This window comes from Tupaia chinensis, unplaced genomic scaffold (genome assembly GCF_000334495.1).
Source record: "Tupaia chinensis unplaced genomic scaffold, TupChi_1.0 Scaffold000316_1, whole genome shotgun sequence".
Lineage (NCBI taxonomy): Eukaryota > Metazoa > Chordata > Mammalia > Scandentia > Tupaiidae > Tupaia > Tupaia belangeri.
The window spans coordinates 6,585,182-6,597,092 of NW_006159809.1; the positions used below are offsets into that span (position 1 = coordinate 6,585,182).

At 38.1% G+C, this 11,911-nt stretch overlaps 1 protein-coding gene and 1 non-coding gene across 2 annotated transcripts in view; one reads left to right on the plus strand and one right to left on the minus strand.

The window, feature by feature from the left end:
- DYSF (dysferlin) overlaps positions 1–11,911 on the minus strand; it is a gene marked incomplete in the record, with an annotated part of 243,950 nt that overhangs the window by 59,416 nt on the left and 172,623 nt on the right.
- LOC114008282 (small nucleolar RNA SNORA40) lies at positions 7,214–7,338 on the plus strand. The gene has a single exon (XR_003549848.1). It is a non-coding gene; the product is annotated as a small nucleolar RNA SNORA40 (small nucleolar RNA).

Sequence of the window (11,911 nt, forward strand, 5' to 3'; positions counted from 1 at the left end):
AGCAGGGGAAAGGCGTCCTGAGCCAAGGGCTCCGGCAACGAGGATCCAATATCGGCGGGTGACTCCAGCCCCCGTAACAGGAGAGACCGTAAAGTATGTGCTCTGCTTCCCAACCAGCAAACACAGCAAATAACCAATTACTCCAAATAGCTAACAGATTTCGGCTCTGATTTCCCTCCCCTTGCCTCCCCTGTGCCTTCACTTGTCATTTGATGGGCGATTTGTATTTGCTCTGAGAAAATGAGAGAAAGAATGAGTCACAAAGGAAGGTCCAGATTACACCAATGACGGGCATCAAACCTCCCTGATCAGAACTAATGGGAGTGGGGAGAGGCCGGGCTGCACTGGCAGCACATCTGAACAGGAGATATTTTTAAAGTACAGTTTCGTTGCTCTCAAGCACATACAGTAATCCTTTTAAACCAATATTGCCAAACACACGTCCCTGGGAAACCCGCATTGAGGAGAAGTTAAGCATCTTTCTAAGGAGCACATCAGATGTGTACCCAAGTACAGGTAAAGTTAAAATATTCCCCCTCGACTGCTGAGTTCAGAGGTGCATGGAGGAAGTTCAGAGACATACTGTCTTGGATGCCTTCTGGAAATGCTTCCTTACTTGGGAGCCACACCCTGTAATTGATTCCTTTGCTCAGAAAACTTTCGCTTCAAAGTCTTGGGGAAAATTGTTGTCAGTACTCCTGAGTTGCAATGACCTCCCCCTCCTCACCCTGGGGTGGAGGGGGACTTAGAATTAAGGGAAATAGGGATGCCCTTGGAGAATTAGACCATGAAATAAATGCATAGCAGGTCGGAGCGAGGAAAGGCAGAATCATCTTAACAAGGAGAATGCCTTCCGGACTAAACCTTAATCATGATGCGGGAAGAATGTGCGAACACAGCTAGAGAGAGAATATGTCACTGCAAAAAGGAAAAAGGTGCCTGGGCAGCTTTCTCTGATCAGTCCTAGAAAAACAGGAAAAGACGAATAAGAATTGAAGACTGACAATGGTTCACACCAGCACCGCTGGGGAGAGGATCCTAGACTGAGAGACTAAAGCTGCCCTTGCCTTTGGAAATGGATGTATCAGCCCATCTTGGTTAGTTGCCACCAAACTTCACATCACAGAACTCTCTCCTCTCATTCTGATTTCTCACCTCCAGTCACGGTTCACCTTCCCAATTGCTGAGACTATGGGTAGCTATGAGCTAGACGAGCACTCAAGGTTGCAAGGCCCAGGCAGGTATGTTTCTCATTGTAATCAGAGGATAGGAACCTCAGCTTAAAAGCTTGGAAAATACACACACAGCCCTGAGAAAATCGATCCAACAGGTATGTGAAGGCACAAAGTCTAGAATCCACTCAGCAAAGATTATAGAAACTTCCCTAAAGTAGCACCCAGGTCTAGTGAGCCTGCTGGCCGGGTCACCTTTCCTTTTTCTCTAAGCAAACTGCTGTATTGGAGACCATAGGCAAGGGTGCAACACTGACCCAGCTAGCTAACGCCCAGCAGCCACTACAAAGGTAGAAAACAAAGTTTTAAACCCGGATTTCTAACTAATGAAGCAAAACTGCCGCAATCTAAACTATTTTTCTCTTCTTTTTATCTTAGTTTGAGATAAAAAGAGGCCACGCATTAATGAGCAGAATCCACCTAGGATCCCAGGTATCTGACGAGTAAGGACTTCCCTCTGTAAGAATAAATAAAAGAAAGAAAGATGATATTAAGATTCAAAAGAACGGGAACAATCTGAGGACTACGATAAATGCCTCCCTATGCTAAAGAATTGAGTTAAAAAACAGAAGAAAACAAATTGCTCATTTATGTTCTTAGGAGGTCTGAGGGGGCTATCATAGACAAGAACTTAGAGCATGCGCTCCTGAAGGAGATATAACCTGCTTGGTGAGAAACATGAATGCCAAATTTGAAACTATCATAAAGACATTGATTTCTAACAAAATTACAGACTAGATAAGCAGAGAAACCCTTCAAGTCAGAACACCTACATTAACAGATATCTTTAAAATCCATTTGAATTGTATGACTGGGCTGATGGGAATGTAAAGAAAATCCTTAAGGGCAAATGAGAAAGGAAAAAATCCTGAGAAATAAGGAGCCAACATGCATACTAATTATGGAACCCAAAAAGCCACAAGCTGAACATTTAGTTTAAAGTCAATCTGGGTTTGCAGTGTCTCCAGGCATCTGGTAAAAAGTAAACACATAACCCCTCTGGAAGAATGTGACTTCCATCCAGGCCTCAAAGAATTCTCAGATAAAGTTCCAAGGAACATGAGTTCACAATCGAAAATAGTGAAATACATAAGGAACAAGACACCATGAGCAAGAGCCAGCTAGAACCAACCAACTGCAGAAATCAAACCTGTTAGAACAGGAGAAATCAAATCGTTTGAAATTGAACTTTAAGAAAAAAAATTTTTTTTAAGAAATAAAGACAGAAGTTGGCATAATTGGCTATGTTACTGGACTCCCATGTAGTCAACCATGGTTCAAGTCCCAGACCCAGTGGCTTAAACTAATGCCGGGCATGTGTGAGTGCATGCCCAAGATCCCAAGAGGAGAATGGAGAAGGGATTGTGGCATGGCCATCCCCCTGGGGGGTGATTTCTTGCTTTCTCTCTCTCTGTCTCTGTCTTTCTGGTGAGCACACTTGCCCTATAGCAAAACCCTCTCAAAAGAAAAAAAATTTAAAAGAAATAAAATTTTAGACTTTGCTAAGTTAAATATGCATGTTAAAATGTCTATACTAATCACTAAAGGATAGAAACAATATATAATTTTGAAACTGAAAAGGGGAAAGGGAATGAAAAAGAGAGGGGATATTTTCCAATTCAAAAAGAAAAATTAGGGAAATAAGGAGGGGCAGGGCTAATAAACACAAAATAAGATAAGAGAAATAAGTCCAAATGGATCAATAAAGATTGTTAGAATGTATTAAACAATAATAACTAAATTGGGCCAGCCCCCCATAGCCTAGTGGTTAAGGGAAACCAGATTCCACATGACCAAGTGCAGTTCACATCCCAAACCCAAAGACTTGTAAAACACACTGTGCATGTGTTTGTGCATGCCCCAAATCCCAAAGATATGAAAAAAATGGAAGAGAAGGGATTGCAGCACAAGCGTGCCCCACTGAGGAGTGCTTTCTTCCTCTCCCTGTCTGTCTTTTTGTCTCTCTCTGGCAAGCACACATGCCATCTGGCAATTAAATAATAATAACAATAACAACAACAACAAAAATCAATCTATTTTCAGGACAGACACCTAAAACATAGTCACAGAAATGTTGACAGTGAAAAGATGCACTAGAAAAGTACTACTAATCAAAAGAAAGCTGCTATAGCTATATTAACAAGAGCAAAACAGATTTTACAAAAAAAAAAAAAAAATTAGTAGAGATTCTAAAAAGGCAGAGTAAGTGTCAAGGTATTGCTACATATTATTAAAAGATTCAGTTTTTAGGGCTAGCAAGTGGCGTTATGGTGGACTCCCACATGGTGAACCACAGGTAGAGTTCCAGACCAAGTGCCTTGAATATCATGCCAGACATGTGCGCATGTGTGCCCAAATCCTAGAAGGAGGATAGAGAAGAAGGAATTGTGGTACAGCTATCCCCACTGGGGTTTGATTTCTCACTTTCCCTCTCACTGTATCTCTCTGTTTCTCTCCAGCAAGCACATGCACCCTATGGCAAAGACCTAAAAAATAAAATAAAATAAAAATTAAAAAAAATTTAATTCTGCAGGAAAATGTAAGAATTCTAAACTTGTTTGTGTCTAATGACACAGCACCAAATACATAAAGGAAAACTAGCCAAATCATAAGGAAAAACTGACAAATGTCACTTCAAGGATATTTTAATTTACTCTCAGAAATGGATACATCACACACATAAAGAGTCAGAAGAAACACATCTGAATAGCAGTTAAGATAGTCTGTACAACAACATGCAGGACAGTTACAAAAATTGACCTCTTACTAGGCCATGAAGCAAGTGTCAGGTCATTTCTAAGTATTACATACAGGCTACATTTTCTGGACCATATATGCTATAAATCAATAACAAAAGGATAATTTAAAACATAAATTAGGAACTTGCAAAACATATTTTTAGATAGTATTATAAATAAAACTAATCAAAAAATACAACAAGAAATAACAAAAAAAATACTACTTGTCAAAACCTCTAGGATGCATAAAGCAATACTTAGAATTTTATAGGCCTGAATGTTTACATAGAGGTTAAAAATATAACAAACCTCCAAAAGATAGAAGGAAGGAAATACTAAAGAAAATAAATTAGAAAGCAAGGAAAGAATAGAGCAGGTCTACTAAAAGTTGATTCTTTGAAAAGACTTAAAAATATGACAAATGGTGACAAGAATAATAAAATACAATCTTAGAATAGAAAGAGGCATAACTAGATGAATAACATAATTTGTTTAAAAAAATTAAGAGATCATTATGAAAATGTTAGGCCAATATTTTTAGGAGGAAATGAATAAATTCCTATAAAATATAAATCACAAAAAAGTGACTCACATAGAAACAGAAAATCTCAAAGGTCCTATAAACATTTTTAAAAATTGCATCAGCAATTTAAAATATCCCCAAGAAGCATACTAAGTCTAGACAGTTTTACAAGTAAATCTATCAAATATTTAGGCAACAAATAATGCAATTCTTGTGCCATTGTTTCAGGGACTAGAAAAAGAACATATGCTTTACGTAAAATGACTCTAAGTCATTTTACAAGACTTGTATTATCTAGATACCAAAACCTGAAAAGAATAATATAAAAATAAAAGCTTCAGATTATCATTCATAAAAAATGATGCAAAAAAATTATAAACTAAATATTTGCATTCTGAATACAGTATATATATATATATATGCATAGTTTTATATATATATATATGACTACATATATATATACATGTATATATCATGACTATATGACTATATATGTATACATATAGCATGACTAAATTAGGTTTTCTCAAAAATGCAGGTTGTTTTAGCACTAAAAAAAAATCTATTAATGTAATTCACCAGATTAATAGATTAAAGGAGGAAAATCATATGATCACCTCAACAGATCTCATTTAAAAAATTGAATAAGATTTAATAATAAGACTTTATGATAAGAACTATTAACTAACTGGTAATAATACACCTGATAATTTTTTTTTTGGGGGGGGGAGAGGTTTTGGCTATAGGGCGCGTGCGCTCGCCAGACAGACAGAGAGAGAGACATAGAGACAGAAAGCGAGAAATCACCCCCCAGGGGGGATGGTCACGCCGCAATCCCTTCTCCTTCATTCTCCTCTCAGGATCTTGGGCACGCACGCACACGCGCCCGGTGTGAGTTTTAAGCCACCAGGTCCAGGACGCAAACCACGGTCGACTACATGGGAGTCCAGCGACATAGCCATTACGCTAACTGCTGGTTCCCACACCTGATAAATTTTGTACTCAGTGGTGAAACATGAAAACAATAGGACCAGCAGTTGGCTTAATGGCTATGTTGCTGAACTCCCATGTAGTCGACCACTGTTTGAGTCCCAGACCCGGTGGCTTAAGCTCACTCCAGGCACATGTGCATGCATGCCCAAGATCCCGAGAGAATGGAGGAGAAAGGACTGCGGCATGGCCATCACCCCTCGGGGGGTGATTTCTAGCTTTCTGTCTCTGTCTCTCTCTCTCTCTGGCAAGAGCACGCGCCCTATAGCAAAAACCTCTCCAAAAAAAAGAAACCATTGTCTTTTGAATTAGAAGCAGAAAAGAATATTCTCTATAACCAGTTAAATAAAACATCCAACTTGTTGCTAGTGCAATAAGGCAAGAAAAGAAAATAGTAAAGACAAAAAATAAATAAAACATGTACTGAAGAATAAAAACTATAATTATTTACAAATTATATGATTGTCTACATAGTTAACTCAGGAGAGTCTTCAAATTAGTAGACTTAATAAGAGAGTTTAGCAAAGGCTCTGAATATAAGATTAATATATGAGAATTAATTTCATTCATATATAAGAAAAAAAAATTAGAAATGGTACCTTTAAAAAATCCATGTCAGGGGCTGTAAAGGAGCTGACAGGTGGTATGGTGGTTAAGGGTGCTGGACTCCCACAAGGTGGACCACAGTTCAAGTCCCAGACCTGGTGGCTTGCTTTCTCACTCTCTCTGTCTCTCTCTGTCCTTCTCTGGTCAAATTTAAATAAGTAAATAAATAAATAAATAAATGTTGAATAAAATAATTATTTTTTTTAATCCAAGTAAAAAGAAAAATAAAGCATAGCTAGACTTTTTGGATAAAATTATAAAAAATTATAGCAAGACATTTAAAAAGACCTAAATAAATAGACATATCGTGTTCACGGTTAAAATGACATTATTTTTTAAAAACTCTCTTCCCCTCAAATGGATCTAGAGATTCACTGTAAGTCAATCACAAATGCTGACAGTTTTTTTGGTTATTTTTTTAAGAAGCTGACAAGTTGTTTCTGAAACAGATAGAAAGGCAGAGGACTAGACTCTCAGTGGAACCCCTGGAAATAAATGAAGTGGAGTACTGCTACTAGCACATACCAACACTTATTAGAAAGCAATAAGGAATAAGACAATGGAGTATTAGGACAAACAGGCCAATGAAACTGACTAGAGACCCTCGAAGCAGACCCATACTGATACACAACACAGCCATCATTACATATCAGTAAGAAAGGTAAGAGTCATTTTATGATGATATCAGTCCATTGGTTATCTATATGAGGGGAAAAAATGAAATTCAATCTCTGTCTCATAGTACACACACACACACACACACACACACACACCAATTCCAGAAGGCTAAAGTACATAAGTGTGAAAGAAAAACTCCAGAATTTTTAGAAAAAAATGGAGACAAGTATCTTCTTTCAAAAGTGATTTTAGGGGCTGGGAGGTGGTATGGTGATTGGGGCACTGGACTCCGACATGGCCGACCACAGTTTGGGTCCTGGACTCTGCGACTTGAAACTCACACTGGGCTCTGCCCAATCCCAAGAGGAGAATGGAAAAGAAGGCGCTGCAACATGGCCGTCCCCCACGGGGGTGTGGTTTCTCACTCTCTCCCTCTCCATCCCTCTGTCTCTCAGGTGAGCATGTGCACCCTATAACAAAAACCTCTCTCAAAAAAGTTATTTTATAGCACTTGTGATTGTTTTTATCTATCTTGTGAACGAACTTACAGATAGGTGTAAAAGTAAATTCTCTTTTGCAGCCCAAAACTCATTGTCCAGTATGAATTTTGATATACATAAGAAGGAATATCATGAAAAACAAGTTATTTTAAATAAAAAAGAGATAAAGTCATTAAAAAATCCAAATATACATATATATATATATATATATGAATTTTAGAATGAGTGAGTTTAAAAATGACTTGAGTCTAGAAATTAATGAAACTAACCTAATATCAGCAGAATTTTTAAAGAGCTAATTCTTTAAATGTAGCAACTATAAAATAGATCAAATATGATTAAGCCTATAAAGAAAAAGGAGAAATAACACAAAACATAAAAAATTAGAGATAAAGATGAAAGCAGAACAGATATAAAAGCATTTTCTCTTACTGTAGTAACATTGCACAAATCCACATCGATGTCAATAAGAAATATCTAAAGACATCTAATCTACCAAATTGATTCAGGAAGTAGAAAATAATCAAAGACTCCCCTGCCCAAAAGGGTGCTCGGCCCACTTTACAAGTGAGTACAGGGCAGTTGCATCTTATATAATTATAGAAGATATACATTACTAAAACTCTTTTCATAGTCGATACTTAAATAGTATAACGCCATTCTCAAAAAAAGGTGATAGATACTCTATTCACCAATTCAACCATAAATACAATTCCGTCACCTTTTAAAATTACACATGCCTTATAGGGGGAAAAAAAAAAACCTTCAAAAAATGAAATTAAAACTTAGCTGACTGTTCATTTCTTGATAGGCTCTCATCACACCCTGATCTCCCTGCCTCAGCCACCCAGCTAAAACTATAGGCACGCACCACCCTGCCGCTCTCGGTTTTTTCAGTCAGCATCTCTGTATGTTGCCCAGGCCAGCTTCGAGCTTACAATCCTGCCTCGCCTCAGTCTCTGGGTGACGCATACACGCCACTGCAGCTGACCTTTAGGCTGGACTGCAAATCAAACTCGGGCCACCCGTGTGGTGTCAGCCTATGAAGCACCAGAGTCCTCACAGTGAATGACACTGAGACTGGGCCTCGTTTTGTTTTGTTTTGTTTTCATTTTAGGTTGATTTATTTTATTACCCATTTTGTACATAAAGCCGAACTATTGAAATATTTATGTCATGTAATTTCCAACTTGCATAATTCAGAGTTATAAAGAGGGACTCTAGAGTATTTTCAAACCTTTAAGAAACAATAATTCTCAGGCCCCCGCGACTCTTCAAGAGCACAGAAAGCAAGAGCACACCTGAAAAATAGTTTACGGAACTCTGATGTCAAAGCTGAACAAAGACAGCCTAAAAATGATATTTACAAACAGAGGTGCAAGAAAAGATCCTAAATAGGGCCAGCAGGTGGCATAGAGGTTAAGGTGGCTGGATCCTGCATGGCCACCTTCTTTGTTAGAGTCCCAGACCCAATGGCTTGAAAATCACACTGGGCACAGGTGCATGCATCTCCACAAGCCCAAGAGAAAAATGAAGGAGAAGGGATCACTGCGTGACCAACCCCGGAGAAATCTGTTACTCTCCCTCCCTCTCTCTATGTGTCCGTCTCTCTGACAAGTACACACAACCTATAGCAAAAACTAGAGGAAAAAATTATAAGTAATAGCAAAATTTTTTAAAGAATTATTTTATTTAACTTTATTTATTTATTTACTTTAATTTGACCAGAGAGGGACAGAGTGTGGGGGAAGGGGGACACCAAGAAAGCAAGCTGCCAGGTCCGGGATTTGAACCACGTGGGAGTCAGCCATGTGGGAGTCTAGTGCCGTTAACCACCATGCCACCTGCCGGCCCCAGTAATAGCAAATTTAAGTCAATAATATATAGAAGTTCTTTCTCCTCACAAACTTACCCGTAGCCCAGATTAACAAACACTATCCCTCCTGCCTGCCAGAGAGCAGACCAGGTGAGTGCCCACAGCTATCCTGTTCCTACAACTCAGGCTGCTGCTCCCAGCAGATGAGCTGTATGTTTACAGACAGTCCACCATATTTGTTTCCAAACCTATTTGCCCCAGCTGTGTGGATATGAAACTTAGATAAATAAATCACATGTTGCAAAAACATGTGAGATTGAAATTTAAAAAGAAAGGGCGTTATATCTATGTAACTAATCCTTCTAGGACTTTTTTTAAGTGATTTAAATTAAGCACAAGAGAGATAACATAAAAGGTATGGTAAGACAAATCTTAAATTTTTTAAAGCTTTTTTGGTTTCTTTGTTATAGGGTACATGTGCTCACCAAAAGAAATAGAGGGAGAGAGACAGGGAAAGTGATAAATCACCTCACGAGGGGGATAGCCACACGGCAATCGCTTTTCCTCAAATTCTCCTCTCAGAATTTTGGGCACAAACACACATGTGCCCAGTGTGATTTTCAAGTCACCAGGTCCAGGACTTGAACCAGGACTTGAACCTTGTGAGGAATCCTAAACTTTAAAAGAACTCTACATTCAGTTATGCAAGTATTACTCAGTTATCAAACTTTCATAAATTTAAAGCTAGAAATTCTAGGTAATAGATTTTTGGTTATGGTTTATACCAGGAAGATGACATGACACTGAAGCCAACATGTTCAAATTCAAAGGTGGCTCGGGAACCAGCAGTTAGCGTAATGACTATGTCGCTGGACTCCCACGTAGTCGACCGCGGTTCGCGTCCCGGACCTGGTGGCTTAAAACTCACGTCGGGTGCATGTGCGTGCGTGCCCAAGATCCCGAGAGGAGAATGGAGAAGAAGAGATTGCAGCATGACCATCCCCCCGGGGGGTGATTTCTCACTTTCTGTCTCTATGTCTCTCTCTGTCTGGCGAGCGCACGCGCCCTATAGCAAAAACCTCTCCAAAAAAAAAAAAAGAAAAAAAAATTCAAAGGTGGCTTGGCATGTGTCATATGACTGGCAGATGAAGGTACCTGAGTCTAGTTTAAAATAAAATGTTAAAATGCGTACACGTATGTATATAAGTGTGACTTTTAACAAATCCCTATTTAACCAGCATTTCAATTAGCCAACCAACTACTTGTCTTGATTGCGCTAGATAAGAGGGCTTTGATTGTGGGAAACTGTAAGACTATAACCAATTGGCCAATCTAGATTATCCCAAGAATATGGGGAAACATATTACATAATATTAACAAGACAATAAAAAACAAAATAATCATCTTTCTTAAATACCAGATGACACCTGATAAAATTAAACTCTCCATGTTTAAGCTATTAATAAACTATTATAACAACAAAGGACGCATTATTATAATTCATGGGAAACTGGTAGACACATTCTCACTAGAATCAGTGACTAAGTAAGTTGTTCACCAGCATCTCAATTATCAAATGTCATTCTGGAAAAAGAAACAGGTATAACTATGAGAAAGAAAGTAGCATATTTATTATTATTAGAAGAAAAAAATCTTACCTACCTAGGAAACACAACGGAACCACTAGTAACAGTCAGAACTAATGAAAGCGCCTATTTCAAAATAAATATTTACAAAAATAGACAAAATCATAAAAAAAACAAACATTCCTTTTCAGCAGAACCACCATATTCCAGTAATTAACCAAAATGTCGAACACAAAGCGAAAGAGGAGAGGCACTCATATATGTTTTCTAGGCCTTTTAGAAAACATGGAGTTGTTCCTTTGGTAACATAAATGTGAATCTACAAGAAAGGTGATATTGTAGACACCAAGGGAATGGGTACTGTTCAAAAAGGAATGCCCTACAAATGCTACCATGGCAAAACTGGAAGAGTCTAGTGTTACCCAGCATGCTGTTGGCTTTGTTGTAAACAAACAAGGGCAAGACTCTTGCCAAGAGAATTAATGTGTGTATTGAGCGTATTAAGCATTCTAAGAGCAGAGATAGCTTCCTAAAACATGTGAAGGGAAATAACCAGAAAAAGCAAGAAGCCAAAGAGAAAGGTACCTGGATTCAACTAAAGCGCCAGCCTGCTCCACCCAGAGACGCACTCTGTGAGAACCAATGGAAAGGAGCCTGAGCTACTGGAACCTATTCCCTATGAATTCATGGCATGATGGCTGTTAAAAATAAATTAATCTATGCTCTATAAATATGTTTTCCTTAATTGAATAGAACTGTGTTCCCTTCCCAAAGCTAAATGGGGCTCAAATTCATTTTGTGATATCTTTATTCAAATTTAGCATTTTTTACCTGAAAGATGTTAGGCAGTTTATTATGCAACAAATAAAACTCGGTTGGTTAGAAAACAAAAGAAAAAAGAAAAAGAAAAACAGATATTTCATTTTGAATAGCAAAAAAAGGGCTATAAAATGCCTGGGAATAAACTTTAACAAGAAATGAGCTGGGCCTATATAAAGTTAACTATAATAACTCCACCAAGGAACATACCAGAAGATAACAGGGAAATTAACAAATTAAATGTCCCATGATAGGGAGTAGTTAAAACTTTATAGATGTCCATATGATAAACAGCCATATTTTTAAAGAATATAAAAATGTGAGAAATATTTGCAATGTACTTTTAAGTTTAAAAGTGCAGATTATCGGGCAGTAGGTGGCTGGATCACACCTGACTGACTGCATGGTTCGAGTCTCGGACCCTATAACTTGAACACATTGCGGGGATTTGTGGGTGGGTGTGTGTGTGTGTGTGTGGGGTGG